The 22,450-nt window shown below is 30.7% G+C and overlaps 1 protein-coding gene across 3 annotated transcripts in view; it reads right to left on the bottom strand.

Annotated features, from left to right (window-relative positions):
• Window positions 1-22,450, bottom strand: part of LOC114935100 (tachykinin-like peptides receptor 99D) — a 94,008-nt gene that overhangs the window by 40,633 nt on the left and 30,925 nt on the right. Inside the window, exon 2 of one of the 3 annotated variants that reach the window (XM_085489302.1) lies at window positions 18,124-18,474. The exons of the other annotated variants lie outside the window; for them this stretch is intronic. The gene's annotated coding sequence lies outside the window, so the exon portion shown is untranslated. The remainder of the gene's footprint in view (window positions 1-18,123; window positions 18,475-22,450) is intronic. 3 annotated transcript variants of the gene reach the window in all.

Raw genomic sequence — 22,450 nt, 5'->3', positions numbered from 1 at the left:
TTTGATTTCGATTAAATTTTATTCTGTCTTGTTTGTGAGCCGATTGCAAAAGGATGAAGATATGAATGGGGAAGATCGCGATCGTGGAAAGATGCGGAAAAAAAGACGGCGGATGTGTTAATTATGAGCCGTTGAATTTCTTGAAGAAATTCAATTATAAAACTAGGGAGACCGTGATCGTATACGATCGTCTCGATTAAGATGCTCGTGGAATGCAAAGTGTGGCGATAGCGTTTCATATACCTTATGTACCTTCGGGTAATCATTCTTCAAGATTAATGTTTCCTTTCCGCCCTTTCTTCTTGCCCCCCTGCTAATCATTAAGTTGACGTTTTACTGACATTCTATCACAATGTAATCATCGACGGACTATTATTTTGTCGAATAATTCACGTAAAACACTTGTTTTAACATACTTGTAATAACCATTTCTGCCCTTTTGATAACATGTTTTACTTTTGCGCGTATATGTATATCAAGGATAATGTCCGTTTTGTTTTCTTTTATGTCTACAGTGAAATATCATTTGCTTAATTGTGCCTCGGTTGTATTTTTTCCATTATTCACGTTATCTAAGCTCTTTGTATATAATGTAGAATATTACGAGTAAAAAAAGATAATTTAATAATCATTCCATCCCTTTTTCGTAAAATAATTTGTATAATAATATAATATGTACTAATACCTGTTAAAGAAGAATATTCTTTCTCAAATATGTACATGCGCGATACGATTCTTACGTTATATTCTTTGTATTCTTTTTCTATCGAGATTAACAGTTTACGATGATGCATAAATGTCATGAAAAATGAATAAGACACAAAATTATAATCGAGATTGTTTTCTTTACGCGCGATATTATTTAGAATGGTCTCAAATAAATGTTTATTCATTGTTTGCTCACGTGCTTTTTGCATTTTATTTGAAACTTGAAGCGTTCTTGAAGAGCTAAATTTATTTAAAATTTATTTAAAGTGTAATAATGTAACATTAATATAACGTCTTAAAACGTTAAAATTATGATGAAAACTTAAATTAAAAAGAAATAAATAATTAAAATAAAAGTTTCCAAATTGTTATGAAAATTCAGTATTATGTGCCAAAAATAGAGATTGTTATTATATTCCTTAAGATATTTTGAGATAAGAAAAAGATATTTAATAACAGCAAAGAATTTTTAAAGGTAGAAATAATTTTGTGCAAAAATATACGTGTGTTAAGCAATTTTATTCAGAGTTTATTAAAAAAGTATACATCCAATTAAGATATATATATATATATATATCTTAATTGAATATACAACAAATTTAATATATATATATATATAATATAAAATTTCTTTTCTACTTTCTATTTCGTATATAAAATTATAACCATATATACAACTGTATATTTGTAGCATAAAAAATTGAAGTAAATTGCAGTAAACTTTAAATTTTTAATTTGCATACATTTACTGTGCTAGTTTTTATTAAATACATTCGATTAAGTAAATTCTTTTTATTTTGACAAATGCAAAATAAAATTCTTTAATAAATATTTTTGCGCGAAATGTACATGAAATAAACACACCATATTTGATGTAAAAACGGACATGAATTTTGAACAATACATTTAAAAATGTGCAAATACTTTAGACAAAACAAAGTTTGGATTTTGACTATTAGCAAATTATTTTTTCTCTATCTTAAGAGATCTTAAAGAGTATCATAAAAACTCGTATTTTTTTCGATACAAAATGTAAGAATAACAAACATAAATTGTCAAGCACATAAGCAATAGAACGCTATTGACCACCAAAACCGAATAGTATATTGATAAATAATTCGTTGATAATATTTTATATACGCATTATATGACATACTTATATTTTTTATAAAAGTGAATTAATTATTAATTACTTATTAATATTATTAGATATAGCAAAAGTATAGTTCCTATATTGATCGTGATCGCGTTTAGAAAAAAATTTAATGGAGCATTATTTTCGCATTATTTTTCTGTTCAAGTATCGGTGCGCGAATAACAACAAAGCCGAAGCAGGTAAACAACAGCGCGTTAAAATCCATAGCCGAATACCGAATATAATTATTGATAATTTATTGTCAAAATTTTTTATACACTAATGACTGATGAGGTATGCGTGGTCTGCGTGCTACATTTTGCAGTCCGTCATTTGCGCAGTGAAATTCAAGCGAAAAGATAACGGCGTAATCGCGCTCTGTATTATCATATTATTATAAGTAGTATTATGCAAAATGTGAGATCATTTTATATAATTATTATAATTAACAATTATCAGATTGTGGCGCGCGATTAATTAATTAAAAAATGCTGATATCATTTAATATTTTGCATATAGATATATGTGCATATGTAATAAAATGTAAAATTTATTTCAGCAATATTTAGAGATATATATTTCACTCGATTCTATATAATTCAATTTTTCGACAATTTAAAAATTATATATTAATATAATTAAAAATCATATATTAATAATATGCAATATTATATAAAACATATTTACATATTTACAAGTATTTTAAAAAGTATAGTATACATACAATATATAATACCCATGTACCCATATATTATACATATGCATATACAAAGAAATATTAATTTCTATCTATTTAATATGAATTTTTATTTTAAAAATATTCTTAACTTTAATAAAATCTTTCTGTGTATGATACTTCCTTGAATAACAACGTGACCTCGTTTTCTGTACATATCGTTAACATATGCAGCAAGTACAAAAACGATTATGATAATCTCGAAGAAAAATCGTGTATAATATTTGATATGAGAAAGTAATATGATAATCAACTTTGCAAATAGTTTCGTTATCGTAATTGTGGCACATGATCGCGAGGTTAACAAGGAAATTACAGTGATACTTTTTTTGTTTATACACCCCTGTGTTTGAATAAAGTAGTCGTACTACATCTAGCAAACTGTAACTGACACCGTACCGTGGTGTTGATTATTATTTTAGGTCACTGCAACACGTAGTAGAATTAGAGTTTACGCGGCCTCCCTGGCGAATACAGACGACGAATTAAGTAAAGCAACGTTGCACCAAAGACATTTATGAGATAATGAAAATCTCTCCTCCAATTTTAAAGTCGACCAGACTGGCAATAATTTATTTTAAATAATTAGTTTAATTTACAACGTTTCGGCTGTCATTGCAGCCCTTTTCAAGTAATCTATAAACAATTATATACATATAAATATACTCTTAATGCGCTTAATCATACAAATAATTATAAATTTACAAAAATATATATGTTTACATACCAGATTAATACAATAAATCATATTTACAGCAAACCCCGACAAAATTAACCATTGTTTTGATGAACAATGTATAACTGACAGAAGTAAGCCCGAAATAAATAGATGTTGACTGTTAGCAGAAAACTTAGTCACTACGCGTTGAGGAAATAGAAAACCAAAGTACTGTGTCTTTCGCAATTTTTAAACCGTCAATACAAAGTCAAATACATAAATAAATAAATAAATAAATAAATAAATATGTAACATGTGACAATATAATATATTAAATAGCTTCAAGAACGCGAACATAAATCCCACTGAAATTCTCCGTATCTTTTTGTAAATTAATGCTTTTTCTTTGGTTTTTTATATAAAACATTTCTGCTATTTCTCTTTTTCTTGTTTGTTTTTCTTGATGCAGAATTACAGGAGAATCCCAACGGAACTCATGATCGTTGCAAGTCCGATGCAAACTAACAACTGAGTGTGATGTCGTGTCTTTTTTGATGTTATTTTTATGTTCCTTAATACGTTTCTAAATGTCGCTTTGTTTGTCCAATATATGTAGAGTCACAATTCGCGCATTCGATCTTATAGACGACATCGGTTCTTTTTAGGTTATCAATACTATCTTTTCCTCTTTTTATCAAAGTGTCTAATTTTTTTGGAACGGTATATAATACATCGATTCCATTTTTGTTTATGCAACGAGTAATATTTTCGCTCAAATCTCTAATATACGGCAACACTATAACATTTCGTGTATCAAATTTATCTCGATTAGACGCACCAAAATTACCGCCAAGGGCGATTAAATTTGGCGGTAATTTTGGTGCGTCTAATCGAGATAAATTTGATACACGAAATGTTATAGTGTTGCCGTATATTAGAGATTTGAGCGAAAATATTACTCGTTGCATAAACAAAAATGGAATCGATGTATTATATACCGTTCCAAAAAAATTAGACACTTTGATAAAAAGAGGAAAAGATAGTATTGATAACCTAAAAAGAACCGATGTCGTCTATAAGATCGAATGCGCGAATTGTGACTCTACATATATTGGACAAACAAAGCGACATTTAGAAACGTATTAAGGAACATAAAAATAACATCAAAAAAGACACGACATCACACTCAGTTGTTAGTTTGCATCGGACTTGCAACGATCATGAGTTCCGTTGGGATTCTCCTGTGATTCTGCATCAAGAAAAACAAACAAGAAAAAGAGAAATAGCAGAAATGTTTTATATAAAAAACCAAAGAAAAAGCATTAATTTACAAAAAGATACGGAGAATTTCAGTGGGATTTATGATCGCGTTCTTGAAGCTATTTAATATATTATATTGTCACATGTTACATATTTATTTATTTATTTATTTATTTATTTATGTATTTGACTTTGTATTGACGGTTTAAAAATTGCGAAAGACACAGTACTTTGGTTTTCTATTTCCTCAACGCGTAGTGACTAAGTTTTCTGCTAACAGTCAACATCTATTTATTTCGGGCTTACTTCTGTCAGTTATACATTGTTCATCAAAACAATGGTTAATTTTGTCGGGGTTTGCTGTAAATATGATTTATTGTATTAATCTGGTATGTAAACATATATATTTTTGTAAATTTATAATTATTTGTATGATTAAGCGCATTAAGAGTATATTTATATGTATATAATTGTTTATAGATTACTTGAAAAGGGCTGCAATGACAGCCGAAACGTTGTAAATTAAACTAATTATTTAAAATAAATTATTGCCAGTCTGGTCGACTTTAAAATTGGAGGAGAGATTTTCATTATTTATTACTGGCGACTCTTAAGGATTATCATTTATTCATGAAATATTTTACAAAGATTGTTTGCATTTTTTGTGCATTACGCAGCCTTACTTGATTTCTATTATCAATTTTTGCACAATATATATACGTATTTATAATTTATATAAAATAGCTATGTTTAGATATACATAAATGCGCATTTCTAAAATTTATCTTAGATTATCTGTCTTTGTATTTTACAATTGCATATCTTGATGCTTCATATTTGGGTAATCTGTGGCATTAATCGGAATTTATTGTCAACATTCCAAACGCGTGTTGTTGTTTTGTTTGCATAGTACACACATTCAATAACGCGAACAATTTCCCGGAAAGTTCTTAAACTATACGTGCTCACACAACGGTCATGCCGCGCTATGTGCGCCACGCGAGTATCCTCCAATTGTGTACATGAGCTGTTTTGCGGTGAGGGATGAATAGCGGGGCGAAATGGAGCAATTAACGCTCGAATATTGTTCCTGAATCTGAAAATAGCTAACGATCGATATAATGTTGGAGAGAGGCGAAGAGAGAAAGAGAGAACGCGTTCGGCTCACGAAGGGCGCCGTGACGTTTGTGGTATTCGTGACGATGTATGTAATTTACGTTTCCGTAACACATTATTAGCCGCAAGGAGAATCCTCTGTCTTTCCCTCTCGCTCCTTCCCTTCTTGACTTTAGGCGCTTGCGAACTATTAGCCCGGATTAAAATGTGTCGTGGACCGTAAAATTACACAGTTTCCCTAATTTATCGGACTATGTGTGTGCGCGANAATGTTAGCTAGCGGAAGATTATTTTCATTCATGAGGATTAAACGCAGTATTGCGTGTTCTAAAAGAGATTGCTTTTAATTAGCCCGATTTTTTTTAGAATGCATATAATTACGTAGCTTAAATGAATGCATTTTTATTAGCAGACTTCGAGTTTCGCGCATTAAAAATTAAGAGCGCTAAATTGATCATTCGAATGAATGATCGGAAGCTAGCTCGTGCCAGTTTCGCGTTTCCTTTTAAGTAGCGTCGCAGTTTCCCGTCTTTTATTGTTGATAAAAAATTCATGCATTGAACATCATTGGAGATGGCACATTTTGAACGTGTACATACATTTTATATATGTATATATATATATATATATATATATATATATACAATATATATATATATATACATATATAGTATATGTATATACATGTCTCGAAGATATAAACTTAGTAAAAGTACTTATTTGATATAGTAAAAAAACATATTAACGAGAGACGCACGAAAGAATGTCGGTGTGAAAATTGAACGTAAACGACTATCGTTAAGATTTTTCCGCTGGTATATTAAGAGAGGACCAATAGAATGCAGATCGCGAACAGAATTGCCGTCATCTCGATGCGGTGCACGCCAATGAAGTATGCAAATATGCGAATTATTCTGGACTACGCGCACATACACAACTATAGGTTTCTTCAGAGTTTCTTTCGCTTCTTCTTGAACCCGAGATAGAACCAATATTCCGACTGCAATCGAACGAATAAGCGTATTCCGCCATTCGCGTGGAATCGATTGTTCGCTAGAGATACGATCTCGCGGATTTAGAGTCTCCCCCGAGAAGAAAGGGAACCCTTATTCTGATCGTAATTTTTTTTATCAGGCTCTCGCCGCCAGTTACAGTTGTTACATATACGGCTTTTATCAGAAACGTACTGTTTTAAGATTTTCTCCACGATTTTAAGTCACCCCTTGAAACTTCAATGATGCGGACGAGAATAAAATGAAGTGTAGAATAAGAACAAATATTGTGTGTATATATGTGTGTGCGAGAATCAATATATTCCGTAAGAAAAATTGAAGTTTCTAGATTCTAAATTCTTATGCCCGCTTTTTTATTTTACGATAAATTGTATAGGTAATATCCGCACAAAAAATCGGATGTAATCCGATTAAATAAATAAATAATATTTAAGAATAATATTTCCTTTTTCTAAGTAATCTTCTTCTCTGTAAGTACGTCGCTCGTGAAGATATCAGAAACTTTTATATATGTAAAAAAAAACATCACAAGCTTTAAGAATGACCGAGAAAAATCATCCTAAGATAAATTTTAGTTAACTTTAAGGGCCGAGCTTATTTCTCACTCTGGTTTTTTCGTCGCTTCTTTATCTTCTAGTGACTTTGACATATTTTCATTATTTCTGGCTGTTCGAAGGAGCAAAAATTTATTCGGTACTTTGCGCGAGTTATTGTCGTAAACATCGCTGTGTCACTATTATGTAGCATTATCAACTAATCTTTTTGTAAAGTGACTCAAGCTGCGAACTGCTTCAAGTTCCGCGTATGCGCAACATTAACAAGCTTTTACTAAATTTCCAAGAAACATTTGTAATATTTTATTTATTTCTTTATCTTGCTTTGAAGAGAAGAGAATAGCGGATGCTGCGCATGTATATAATCTGATATTTATGGTCTGATTTATCTCATAATCTTGTACATACTGGCTAGCAAAAATGTATAAGATCTAATGAATATTGCTCGTTATAGTTTGCTCGTTATAGCTTGCGAGCCGCAGGCTTAATAATCTGCCTCGTAGCGAGAGTAAAAGGACTTCGCCAAATAAGGGCACCTGCCTTGGATCATTCATATCGCCATGCATTACCTAATTATTATGAGTGAGAAAAAAGGGCTTTTCTCAGAACGAAGAGATAGAAAGGAAATAATATACACACACACACACACACACACACACACACACACACACACACACACATATATATATGTGTGAGAAAAAAAGGGCTTTTCTCAGAACGAAGAGATAGAAAGGAAATAATACACACACACACACACACACACACGTGTGTGTGTGTGTGTGTGTGTGTGTGTGTGTGTGTGTGTGTGTGTGTGTGTGTATATATTATTTCCTTTCTATCTCTTCGTTCTGAGAAAAGCCCTTTTTTTCTCACTCATAATAATTAGGTAATGCATGGCGATATGAATGATCCAAGGCAGGTATAATATATACGCACATATTTTGCATTATAATTATATATATATATATATTATATATAATTATAATGCAAAATATGTACGTATATATTATACACATATTTTGTATTATGTTTATATCATTATTTCCTCTCCATCTCTCTGTTCCAGAAAATATATATATATATATATATATATATATATATATTTTCTGTGACATGCAAAATTCTTATTAATCTGCAACTACATTAATTCATAAATTTAGACAGATTCATAAATTTAGACAGAATACGTCTCTCGGTAGAGAAGCTAACTAAAATGGATTGACGTTCGCTTTACTCCGACTGACGGAAACCACGAGCGGAGCGGTGCAACGAAATCGTATTCTCTCGCCTCTTATGTATGTAGACGGCGACGGAACAAAGTCAAGTCCTCGAAAATGCAGTAACTTTCCTCCAAACGGAGCGCGTGAAATATACGGCTATTCTTGCAACGACAACACCACTCGGAACCGAGGTTATCGAGAAGTCAGCGGACCGTTTGTTAAACTTTACCTACGCGCGCGCGGTACATTTACTTCGTACTTCGCCTCTTTTTTCCTTACCGTTCACGCCAACTTGACGTTGCATTCAGTTTGCACCCGCCTCGTTGCATCCCGAGCATTCATTCGCACTTACAAGATAAGAGCAACAAATTTGTTAAATTACAAATTACGCTGTTTCTCTTATACAGTATATTTACAAAAGACTGTGATTTTTCCTCTCGGTGACGGAATAAAATTATAGTTTACGGTAGAATATTTGTTGCAGCTTTTCTTGTAATTGCGCCGATCGTGTAAATATTTTATTATTGAATAGAAAATTGTATAGCAATATACTCTAATGATTATTATTTGTATCGAGAAAAGAGAAATTTTCTCATTCTCTTATCGATTTCACGAAGATATAAAGAAATGCAATGCTCGTGGAACACAAAGGACATGGTTTATGATTTTTGTAATCTTCCAAGATAAGGAAAGGCAATTCTGTGAGCTCAGCGAGAGCATTCTGTTTGACGTGATTCTCTCAGATATTTCAGATTACAAAGACGTATGTTATAACAACACAAGCATTGTACTCAGGACAGGTGTACGAATTAACAATAGCTGCTACTTTGCTTGATGGAAAGATTCGTCGTCCATCCACTTATCCGGACTGTCTATAAAATCCAACTCTGTCCAACGTCTCTTTCTCGGTCCCCTGCGAACGAGACTAATAGTTTGTGGAAAATGCTCTCAGGTGCTCTCGGAAACTCTTTTCGAGAGAAATCTTATCTTGAACGCGCGTTTGATATGAATACGATGACGTCTTGCGAGCACCTCGAACTATCGAAGCCGCAAGCGGCTGATCGATATGTCGCTGCTCGAAACCGCGACAAGTTGCCTAGGCACTTGCCAAACCCATCCCCCCGTCCATTCGCATTCTTCGCCATGGAATTGAAATTCTCGGTGTGTCCTCAGAACGCGCCGTCAAGCGTCGAATATGGAGAAATGCAGAAAAGTATTTAAAGATCTGTTACATATGAGCAGCGTTTTACTTTTATCTTTGAAAATAACTGCGGAAACGTGGGTTACGGAAGAAGAGAGAAATACGCGAATAAAAAAAGAAAAAAATATATGTATATATATATATATATATATATATATATATATATATCATTATGTCAGAACGTGGGCTTATTCGCGCGGCCGGGCTAGAAACTTGGCGTCACTTACCGAGACAGGAGAAAGGCTGGAAAGCACGCGAAGTAAGAATTGTTGCGCGAAACGAGAGTAAGAACGTGCCTTCTTTACAATGCCCTACATGCTTAAAAGGGAAGAAAAAACGTGCGCTACGAAAGCAAAGACGAAGAGAAAACGAAAAGAAGAAACGGAGAAGAAAAAGGGCAATGGATCGTAAATCTCTCGACTAATCCGAAAGAATCAGTTAGGCACATACATTCTGCGAGATATGAATCAAGATGACAAAAAATTCAGTGTCAAAGTCTGATATATAGCGTTTGTTTTCTTTTTTTCCGATCATTCAACGGTCGTTCTTGTTTCCTGTATTCGATCATCAATTCAAGAATCTGACGTTGTAACGATAATGGCATTCTTCGCAGTTCGCTCTCTAATATATACAATCGATAGATAGCGCGTCATTATATATTATACATAACAGACTTATGTATATATGCACGAGCGAATTATAACTATATTTCGATACAATTCGAGTTTGCAGTAAGCACCGTTCTCATTTAACACTCTATTCCCGTCCGCTTGTTACGTCAATTTTGCTTTTGACCACACATGCTGCCTTCCTCAGTCACCCTTTCTTAGAGGACTAGTAATAATTATTTGAGATGAAAATAGTACAATGGCGAATATAATACTCCATTACTGAAACTGCCTTTCCGTTTTATTCCTCCCGCGTGTTTTCTTCTCTGGGTGGTGAGATATTCTCAAATCACACTATTATAATGACGAGTAGGCTTAAAGCTCTTTAAATCTTAAAGAAATAAACGAAACGAAATCGAAAGTCAGTTTGAAAGTTCTCTTTTCAAAATCTATTTTATAGTCTATCACGCTACTATTTTCTCATCTTTAATTTTACGCAAGAATTCGTCAGTATATAACGTATCTTGTAAATCCCTAGAAATTATCTGACAGTCGCTGACATTATTCGAGAAAATAAAAAAGCAAATTATGAGCAGCTTACGAGCGTCTTGAAACATATTATGCAAGAAAAAATTATTTTGTATAAATTCAAAATTTTGTCCATATTAAAATAAAGTGAATTAATAACAGAGTCTCTTTATTATATTAAAAATTCTTTTCCCGAGAATTAAATTTAACAACACGCGGCGTATATTACGATAAACTGTAAAGACTTTTTTTGCAAAAAATATTTAAATTATTTTTTATGTCTTTTTTATGACCTTTTTTTACACATTATTTTTTCGAGAATTAACTGTTAAATTACTTTTATTCATGATGATAAAATTCTGGTATTTTTAAGACGTAACGATTGCAATAGAGATTGCATTCAGACTCTATTTCAGTGAGATGATTACGAGCAGTGGCGTGAAAACGTGTAATTTAGTGATTTAACATATAAATTGGAATTAGCGCAAGCACAGGAATCGACGCATTGATATCTCTACCGGATGCCAGATGAGATTGACCGATTGACAATCGGTCTCTCTATACTCGATCGAATAATTTAATGTAATTTGCTTCATAAAATATGAATCTGCATGATTTTGCAATATTCAATCGCGGTACGTTTAAAATAGACCATTTTATTTGAGAAATATATTTTGAAGAATTTCTTGAAGCGAAATTAGGTTGCTGCAATACTGGCGACACTTTTAGAGACAGCATTCGCCGACTTAATACCGACAGCATTACGTCGAGAGAGAAATTTTAAGCGACTCGCTCGTAAAAGTTAATATTTTATAGTTCTCTCGTACAAATATCCGACGTAGAATTCAAGAAGCTGAGAAAAATTACATCACTTGCTGAGAATGTTACATGGATGAGGGCGCAAGAAAATTCGAGAAATAGTGACTCGTTTTAAATAAAAGTTACTAGTTATCACACCGATTGATTGTTAAGTTCTAATCTCTATAGGCATTTATAAATTATTTGTCGAAGAAATTTACACAAAAGACTAACTTTCGAATTTTGAAAATGACCTGATACAAGTCGATTTTTTTATATTTTGATTATATTGCCGACTTTTATATTTCTGATGATCTAAATTTATGAAAAATCAGGGAGAAAGATTTGTATCAGAACTGATAAAATATAGCACACATTTAATTGCTGAAAAATAGGCATAGTACATCTGTTTTGTGCTTTTCCTTTTACACTTAATTTTTTTTGAAGTTTTCCTTGTACGATTCTTAGTATATTCTTATAATGTGATTCTTATACATTACTTTCCCGAAATGGCAAATACACACAGACCCCGGGGTTCGGTCGCGTTGTATATCCACACACGTATGTTAATGCAAAACAGGAGATGTGCAACGGGATGCGGCACGTTCTTAATACGATTAGCCCCGCGGTAATGGAGTACGCGAGAGCCGCCAGGTTGTTGGCGAAGTGGCGCCTGATCATGTTATCAAGACACTGTCAATACTTCCCGAACCAGTCGAAGTGTCGCGAAAGCCACTGTGTCGCAAAGAGAAGACGTTTCTCTGGCGTATCGCATCAAGAATATACGTAAGCTATTACAGCATGAGCGACAGTGTGCAATACAATATTTCGCGTGTTGGAATATAATATATTCAAAAATTCGTCGTTAGAATCCAGCAATATACAATCGATGATAATTTTATTAATTTGTGACAAGAAATCAAATCCATATGCATGGCATAATTAAATGCTAATTCATTGCTAATTTGTGACCCTAACTAAGCCTGAATTTGTCGCTCCTATCGATTAATAGGAAATTGATGTTAATAGGAAACTGATTATTAATGCCTGACTTGACATTATACGCTAGAAATATCATTTCAAACAATACAGCGAATAATAAACAAAAAATTAATTATAAGATATAATTGCTACTTAATTTGTTAAAGATACTAGAAATAGATTTCAAAGATATTACGTTTTTATAAGTGTAGTATGCTATATTATAACCGTTTAATTACTAAGTAAGTAAGAAGTTTAATATCTGAAAAAGTAAGAAGTTCAATATTAGATAAGAGTGAGAAGAACAATATCAGCTTTATCACATGATTTTTCGAATTAATTGCTACCGAAATATCCTAGTATTTATTACTCGCAAAATAAATTTAAAAATTAATTAAAACCATCTAAAAATCAATTATTTTATTTATTATACATTATTATACATTAAAGTAATGTATAATATTAACATATTTTTCGAATTATTTTTCTAGATATACTAATATTGCACATCGTTTGACTGAAAAAAACGGGTGGAATGTTTAATAATGTTGACTTATAAGAGTAGTAAAATGTTTTAAAAAAATGAATTATTATTAAGAAGAATAAGTTAGTATAAAAATTACAAATTTTAAATATAAAGATATATCAATTTATAAAACTACGAGGCTCGTATAAATATAAATATAAAAAAATACTACATATAAAAAAAGCCAACTAAAACGAGCAAACCAATTACGATGTCAAATTATTAAAATATTAAAACATTTATTAATCTTAAAAACTTAAATAAAATTAAATTTAATTTACATATACATATACGTTTCGACTGCACGGCAGTCTTTCTCAATATAATACATTGTTAATTGATGATATAATATAATTTACATTGAGTCTCAAATTTGGTCAAAACATGTTTAATTTTCTATCGATTACAAAACTAATTAACGCAGATTTCTATTCATCTATATTCTCGCTTATATTATTGACATCTTTGTTAAGAAAAATTTTTTACAATTATCATTTTGAATTTTACAATAATATTAGAAAGCAGAAGCAGTTAAAGTATACTCTTTTGTTGTTCATCTTTTTATTAATAAATTTTTTTGAATGAAAATTGTTTTATATAGTATTCCTTTTTTATATGAATTATTATCTCTATTAATTTTTTAAAAATGTTTTTTAAATTAATTATTAAAGTGGGTAACTACCGCAGAGATAAACGGGCAATTAATTTTATAAATAACATAATAAATTAACAGAATTAATAAATTATACCATGGTTTTTCCACTGCCTTTCTGGACATCTTTATTTTTTTCTCGTTTCTTGTTTATTCCTTAGCATTTCTTCTTCATAATACTTATTTACAAAAAAACGATTAATTATATAATATGATACGGGCATTAATCATCAAAATAATATACATATATTATATTATATATATTAACATATACATGCAGGATCAATAATAATTGTACTTATTAATTAAATGCAGTAACGTTCCAATATATTATTGTATTTCATAATTACAATATTAAATATATAACGTTAATAACTGAGGAATTCTAAAATCATATCGACAATTTTACTCTAGTACGTATAATATTACACGATTGAGACATGATAATTTCGAAAATTAATTAATTAATTACACGGATTGATCATTGTTAATTTTAATAATTGCAGGAAATAATGTTTTCAGAAATATAATACGGCGAAATACAGGATGTCTCACGATGTTTTTTGCTTGTTTAAGTCTTGCCGCTTGAATGACAACAATAGCGCTCTACTGTTGTCATTCATAGCGAGACTTGAACGAGCAGAAAACGTCACGAGGCACTCCGTAGTATTGTGATGTTACTCGTAACTGGAATATTTCTTTAACGTGATTTTTTACGATTATTAAAATTGGTGATTGTACAATTTAATAAAAGAACTTTTTATAAAATATTTTTATTTAGCAGAAAGAGAAAAAGAAAGAAGATAATCATTTCTTGCAATTTTGTTAATGCTGAATATATTTTCGGTCTCTAAACTGCTCTATTACATTACAAGTTTGAGAAATTTGCGGTTTAAATATGCAAAACAAAGCTATTTTAATGTATTTTAGCATGTTATAGTTACCATATATAACGTTAGAAACATTCTATTGCAATCAAAATTAAATATTGTTAAAATTATTAATTTTTTAAAGAATTTTTTTATGTAATTAAATAGACTCAATAGCCAACTTCATAATTTGCTCCATATTTAATCATATTTTGGGAATATTTTATTAATCATAATTGTTAACATATAAAATATTGAATATAATACTCTTTCTTGTGGTTTTTTTCATTGAATTATGCTATTATTAATTTACACAATTAATTAATTTTTGCGAATATAGTATTCTAAATATTAACTTGCATAGCATCGCATAACATTGTGCAGTATTGAGATAAAATTGATATAATTGTTAAATTTAATACATGCATTGTACCAAATATTATTGCAATATATTTAATTAATGAGTAAGTACAGTTATTATTGTAATTTATATTTATAATATATATATATATATATATATATATATATATATTAATCATATTTATAACATATGTATATATATATTAAATTTTGATCTATATTATATATATGAAATAAAATGTATGTTATATTGAGAATATTATGTTAAGTACTAACAATAAGTAATATAATCCTATTCATTGATTAATATACATACCATAATGAATTGTGTTTTTGCGAATATGTACTATAAAAGAGCGACTAACGATCAATAAAAAAGAACGACAAAGCAAGAGATCAGCAACTTTATAACTTTATTACATTATTATTTATTACTTTTGTAAAAGTATAATTACACAATAACTTTAAACTTAAGTTAGTAATTTCTTTTAGCGAAAAATTTAATATCAAAATCGTAGATTAATTAATTATATTAATATAGTTTTTGTAGCGATATAGACTTTTGATTATTTTTTAAAGATTTTTTTTAAACTTATTTTGCAAGCAAAATTAGATTAGAGCAATAAGTTATTAATAAATTTATTATATATTAATTATATATTTATATAATAAAATTGTATATTCGAATTTGATCTCTTGTAGTGGGATTTGCCAGATTAATAAAATCTGATAATAATTCGCAAAACGAACATGAGAATATTAAGCATGGCGATTTTCGGTTCTGTCGTTGCCACGACTTACGTGAAGTCGGTTATGGATAATTCATTGATGGCCTGCCAATATGGGATTTCCAATTTTTCAATATCGTCCTCGACACTATAACGATAAAGGCCAACGCTTGCGCTAATGAGTTGTAAAAGCACGAAAAGGTCGAGACTTTCTTTCGGGAAAATTGTGGAACACTGATAAAAGCGATCGACTTATCTTTAAACGGGGCTTACATTTGATTTTTGGATAAACGTCTATACGTGCCAATTTTCAGATATAATAATTGGAAATCCTTAAGAGCAAAAAGAGTTAAAAATTGAGCGAAAATAAATCGGAATAACGATATTAATGAACATTTGCGTGGAAATGAAATCAGAGACAGAATTCAAATTAAATTTTTTGTACAGAAGTTTACGCGACTCAATTAAATAATATCAGTTGCACTGACATCGTTTTGAAATTAATTTTGGAACATGTTAAAATGTTTCAAAAAGAAAATTTGCGTGACAATATTTTTTCGACTTGAATTAAAAACGTTTTAATATAATTTTTATTAATATTATCACACAAAAATGATGGAAGAGCGACTTGTCATTTACTTTCACAAAAAAATGCTTTAAAAGCGAGAAGAAAAAAAAATAAAAAAGCTTTGATGAAAAATTGACGAAAGAGATTGATCGACACTTTCGTTTTTAATTGCCGCTACATGTGTAATTAACTCATCGCATTGATTATCGAATCATATGATTTATTTGAAAATAATTCAACCTTGCCTCGTTTGTTATAACTCGCGAAAATACAAGTGAATGTAATAACAGCTATAATTATTGTTAATGAATTCGACATTACTGCTAAAGTTGGTGAAGCATTAAGTTGAATAATGTGCAACACAAATGAGACGCTCGTTATGGTTAATATAAATAAAACGACGACGTCAAACAATATCTTCTCTCGCGTAAAATCGTAAGACGTCGATTACCGGGCTTTGCGAGACTGGTAATAAAATGCTTTATGACCATTAGTCATTCAGGATCGATCATCCTGTAGCCGATGATTAACGAACAGCGGTAATCGCTCCCTCGATTTGGACATTTCATTAATGAAATATCTGCTCATCGCCCTAGCTAATCAAAGAATCTTCATCAGTCAAATTATGCGTCATATATGAAAGAGAGAAAGAAAGGTGAATAACTTTATGTGCGTATATTTATTTAGAAATTCTTCTCGTGTATCTGATATCGTAAAATCTCATGGGAAATTCGCGGATTTGCGGAAAGCCACATCGTTCACACGCGACGAGACTCTTCTTCAATTCAACGAACCTGCACGAAGGTGATGTCTGATAAGCGTAATATCTGTCATGTAATAATACACGCGAAATAGTACAAGGGATATTATGTTCGAAGTTATTAGAGAAGTACTTTCACGACACGTTGCGGCATGCATTCGAATCAAAATTGAAATAGTGTTAGGATCGAAACCGATATTATCATGGTAAACTCCATGAAACAAGTATATAATAATATATATCATAAAGACCACATTAAAAAAATCCATGTTTTTACATGGAAATTACTTGTTCAAAACTGAAAAAATTACTTAATTATCATTGTAATTTTTTTCCATACTTCTTTAAAGTGAAAATACATATTAATGTAAAAATATATATAAAATATGGGTACAGTTACTATTTTTATGCAAAAATCACTTGTAATTTCAAATTTAGTATCTAGTATTTTTACTTTATTAGAAGTTTATTTTATAAGCATATATCTATTTTATTTATAACATTATTTTATAGCATTTTTACTTTACTAGCATTTTCTGTAATTCCATATGTTTAGTAGAATATTTTTGATCTTAAAAATATATAAGAATATATTTCTTATAAAATTGCATATATAATCTATAATCTTCCATATGGGTAGCAATATTGCATGATTATACTGGGTCGAAAAAAACCTAGTATAATCGTGTAATTTCACACAAATATACTTTTCAATTTGTTTCAAATATTTTTTATTTTTATATATTGCAGTATATTTCCATTAAAAAAAAATCTTTTCTCTAATGGCAGCATTTTTTAAAGTAAATTTTCAATTATTATCATTAACATAAATTTGCTAGAAGACGATCTTCGATAAACTGATTTTTCTTATTGCGTTCTACGCTAAAATATCGATTTATTTTATTGACTCCGTTCTTCCGCGCGGTAGGCTTGCAGTAACTCGTCACGAGAGAAATGTTGACTTCCTCTCGCGCGGCCGTAAAAATTCGTCTATTTTCCACGATGCATATTCATGCCACCTACGCGCGTCCCAGCAAACGGAAATGACATTTAAATGAGAAGTACTATGACCCTGCTATCGCCTGCAGCTTATGACTAAATAAGCGGGAACGCGGAAAAGCTATATGCGAAATAGTAAACTCACGGCATCCACTGGGAAATGGCAGCTTTGCAATATGAGTAGCGAAGCGATTTTGCCGCCGATGGCGTAAAGCTTCGATCATCATGGTATAGTGTGCATCTCACAAAAACACATCTCCCAACGGAGTTGCGGCTTGCGCGTATATGCTCGCACGGTTGCTCGTCCTTCGTGATGGAGCTCTTCTCTTTAGAAACTGTAGTCTCTAACGCGCATAGTTACACGGCCATTGTAACGCTGCAGCCCTCCATTGTATTTCTCGCATGTTTGCGCTGCTCAAAAGCTACCTTCTCCCGATTGTAAATTCTTCGATGAAAGTTTACGTCGGCATGCACACACATATGTATCTATATGTATCTGTTGGATGATAACAGTTGTTAAATTAATTTGTGAAATGATATCAAGGAATGTAGTTATACTTCCTGTCACACACGTAAAAATATTTTATAAAATAGATATGTATAAAATAGATATATGAAATAATTAATTTTGGAAAATACTTGACATTTTTTTCGAAAGCAAAATATGTTTATATTCGCGCGGATAATACGATATAATATATTATGTATGCTCAGCCATATACAATCCAACAAATAATGTCACTTAACATAATCATATATGTCATCGCTATAATACAGTTATACTTATTATGTAGCATTTGTAATATTTAAAATTGCATCTATATAAAATATCATAATGACTTATAATTTGAATTATTTTTGAGACTAAGTAAAGATTTGAATTTGCAATAATAAAAATATCTAAAATATCTAAAATACAAACATACAAACATATTTAAATTAAAAACATAATTGTAACTTAAAAACATTGTGTGCATTATATATATATATATATATATATATATATATATATTGTAATTATTTACACAGCTATAGTATAACGTTTATTTCTGTATTGTTTCAACAATATTAGCAGTCGAGTTATTGTTTATGGAGGATGAAAATCAGAAAAATGTTTACATATAATCTATATAGAATAAGAAATATAAATTATATTTAAAATAGATTAATGGATGACATGAATATACATATGTATGTATGGGTATACACATTTGATATCTGAAAATAATTTCTAATAAATTTTAATAAATCTCGGGGCAAGAAATATATTGGTCAATAATGAGTTGTATAAAGAACCATCTATTTTCGCAGACTAAATGTATCTTCTTAATGGGTATACCTTGATGTTAATGGGAAAGCTAGGTACCGGAAGACTTTTTCTGAAGGGCTAACTAGCCAAGCGATTAATAGTTTTTTAAACTTTATAAGATCTTTTCTCAATATTTCCTTTCGCACTTCTCTCTCTCTATTGTCGCTGACGATCGCACTTTCGATATCGATAGAATGACATATCTCATTGCTGGACAATATTGAATAAGAATATGCTCTGCTTCGGCAAATAGTTCTGCCTGAATTCAGAGTCGATCAATTTTCCGAAGGGTGAAAGAGATCCTCGTTCCAATTCTTATTTCATAAAAAAAGACTTTTGTGCATGGGTAAAAGCTAAAATCTTATAAAAGTTTCTACTTTTAGAAAATTATAGCTTTTATACAGAGTTATTAGTATAGAGATTTTCAATATTTAGAAAATTATATCTTTAGTTTGTTGTACGCATTTTTTAAATATAAAATCCAATATATACAATAAAAATATTTTGAAATATTAGTTATTTTGAGTGTTGCTCCAATAATTTGGATCTTTTATTTGTATGTTACAGATCAATGTAACTTCAGTGCCGTCAACTCCGTTGTTATGCATCGATCAGTGAGTCACAACAAATACTTTTTTATGATAAAAACCACCAACTACATATAAATTTTTAATTTAAAGTTGCATATAAGTTTGAATAGCTTGTTATGTATTTGGTGTACGTTTTTATCTCTTCTTACAGATTATTTTATTAAAATTTTCATGTGAAAACTGAGTACATGTTTGACACTTTTTTATATCGGACCAGCGCAAAAGTAAACAAAATTTTGCACGAGGTAAAAATTCATTACGTTTAGGCGTGCGTATAGATATTCACTTTTTGCACAGGCTGCTTGAAATACTAGAATATTTATATTTTACGTTGATGAATCAATTAGGACGACTTAGTATGATTTTTGCGTGACGAGAAGTTGATATCTCACTTCTTAGATTGTCTAGATAATCGAAAATAATCTTTACAAAAATATTTTTACGAAAATAATCTTTACAAAGTATATTTTTCTTCTTATTATATTTATAAGTAGCTATGATATCATAATAAATGTTTAATGAGTTTGAAAGTTATTCTTTCGCTTAACTCTTGCTCAAAATTATCTCGTCGAAGTGCGATCTTCGCATGAAACGAGGTATTGCTTCGCGATCGCGGATTTCGGGAGATGTCGTGTAAAGTATCGGGCGTTTAAGTGCGGGAATACTGTTTTAAAATATCGCGCGTTAACTGCGGGAGTGCCGTTTTAAAGTATCGCGCGTCCAAGTGCGGGAGTGCCGTTTAAAGTGTCGCGCGTATGAGTCAACGGACCCTGACAATCTGAGAGGAGGAGCAGGCTTGGAAAGCATCAGGCACTGGCGGAGCAACCCTGAGGTAATTTATTATTTATACATTAGATATTTATTAATTGTGTAAATACAATTTAAATTATGCTAATAATTGTGTAATTTGATTTGTTTGATTAGATTTAAATCAGAGAAAAAAATTAAAGAACAAAACTTTTACCTAACAGTTATAAAATCTTGTTAAAGTTTCTACTTTTAGAAGATTACAGATTTTATACGGAGTTATTAAAAAATTATTAGTAAAGTCTTTTCAACATTTAGAAAATTATTTCTTTATAATCTGTTTATTGTATTGTAATCAAATATAAAATTCAATGTGTACAATAATAATTTTTTGAAATATTAATTATTTTGCGTGTTGCTACAATTTGAATCTTTTATTTGTATGTTTCAGATCAACGTAACTTCAATTCCGCTGTTGCACATCGATGAGTGAGTAACAAATATTTGTTTTTATGATAAAAATCGCCAACTACATATAAGTATATTTTATTATTTCGTTTTTTTAAATTTCTATATTTAAATTTCTAATTTAAAATTTGTTTTGAGTACTCTGTTATGTATTTGGCGCGTTTTACCTTTTTTGTAAAGATTATTTTATTAAATTAAAATTTTTATGTAAAAACTCAGTGCATGATTGACAATTTTTTATATCAAACTGGCGCAAAGGTAAACAAAGTTTTGCGCGAGGTAGAAATTCGATAGGTTTAGGCGTGTATATGGATCTTTTCTTTTTGTACGGGTTGCATGAAATAGGATATTTCGCAGTATATACCGAAAGTGATCACATTGCTCGGTTCTATGATAGTAGTCGGCTGAAAATGTAGTTCTGTATTCCTTCTATGTCGTGTGAAAATATCACACCGCAACTGGCAGCAGTAGTACCGGAAGGAACAATTCAATATCGATCGCGGCCTGCTCCATTAACTGTTCGCACGCCATTTTGATCGCGACATAAAACAATTATATTTATCTCACTACTAAACTTTATATCGAATGTAAATACTGGATTATAATATTACGAATCGGGTGGGTGTCTTAGAAAATTATTAGTAAAGTCTTTTCAATATTTAGAAAATTATTCCTTTAATCGTAGAAGTCAAAACAATGTATTCAAAGCAAAATAAACGTGCGCAACTTTCGTATAATTTTGTCTCCGGGCGACGTAGAATCCATACGATATTTTGTCGTGATATATGAGGAATACATAAAACGAGAGGCGAAAAGAATATGAATTGTTAGGGATGAAAATTCCGTAAGGAGTTGCGCGAACAGAATCTTAAATATCACCATCACCTTAATAATAATGCCTTTGCGATAGATAAGACACGGCAATCTCCTCTGAAATATCTACTGGCGAAACCGTTCCATCGCGAACTTTGGCGGGAAGTTTCCAAATTGGAATCTCTCTCGCAGTTATGGGTCCTCGATAGTACATGTATTTCATATTTATGGTTCTTGATATATACACGTCGGTGATTCATGATGGAATGGATAAAGTTCATGCTTGCGATGTCTCACCTGAAATTGATTTATCTCAAATGTTACACTGTAACATTTCTTGCTTAGCATATCTGTAATTGATTTAAAAAGGATTTATATAGCTATGGAATCGAGATTAATATATTAAATATTTCGTTGTAATAATAAATATGCGAGACAGTAAAGATATTTTATTATTGATATATATTCATTTTTTCCTCGTTATATACTTTGTAATTATATAAGTTGTATAACACACATATTAAATTAACAGGGGCTCAGGAAAT

The sequence above is a fragment of the Nylanderia fulva genome, unplaced genomic scaffold (assembly GCF_048542155.1).
Source record: "Nylanderia fulva isolate GAGA-0341 unplaced genomic scaffold, ASM4854215v1 Scaffold8, whole genome shotgun sequence".
NCBI lineage: Eukaryota > Metazoa > Arthropoda > Insecta > Hymenoptera > Formicidae > Nylanderia > Nylanderia fulva.
Note: the sequence above shows the minus strand (reverse complement) of the source record. Positions and strands in the feature narration are given on the sequence as shown.